This window comes from Rhipicephalus microplus, chromosome 7 (assembly GCF_043290135.1).
Source record: "Rhipicephalus microplus isolate Deutch F79 chromosome 7, USDA_Rmic, whole genome shotgun sequence".
NCBI lineage: Eukaryota > Metazoa > Arthropoda > Arachnida > Ixodida > Ixodidae > Rhipicephalus > Rhipicephalus microplus.
Window position 1 is genome coordinate 42,903,320 of NC_134706.1, and position 529 is coordinate 42,903,848.

Consider the following 529-nt stretch of genomic DNA (forward strand, 5'->3'; position numbering starts at 1 on the left):
GACGCTGCTGCTCAAAGCCTCAGCATTGCCTACACTTCTTCAAGTGTGAAGAGCTCATTCAATAAATATGTCGGTGCAATGCAACTCCTTTGACAGATTTAGCCGTGCATTTTGCACGCAAAATGTGTACCTTTATAGTACAACCCCCTTCAGCACCCACAAGCTGATATTTCATCAAGTGTCTTCACTTCATCTGTTTTTTTCTTTTACAGTACCATCTGTGGCTCACAATGATGACCAAGCTAATTACTCCTGGTGCCTACCGATTGTATACAAGTGATGGACGTTCAGCATTTACTGCCAGTAGTTGCTCAAGTTTTCTGCTTTTGTTTAAATAGATGACGTTGGCTTGTCATGAAAAGACCGTGGGAAATAATAACAAATATTAGCTCATACTTTGTAATATTGTCTAGAAATTGAGGAAAGATTAGGAGTGTTGGCTTACTAAAAATAACTCAGTGTTTTCATGCGTCAGATAAGCCACCGTTAGTGTTGACTAGACGCAGGTAAATGTCGTTTTTAGGGCTTC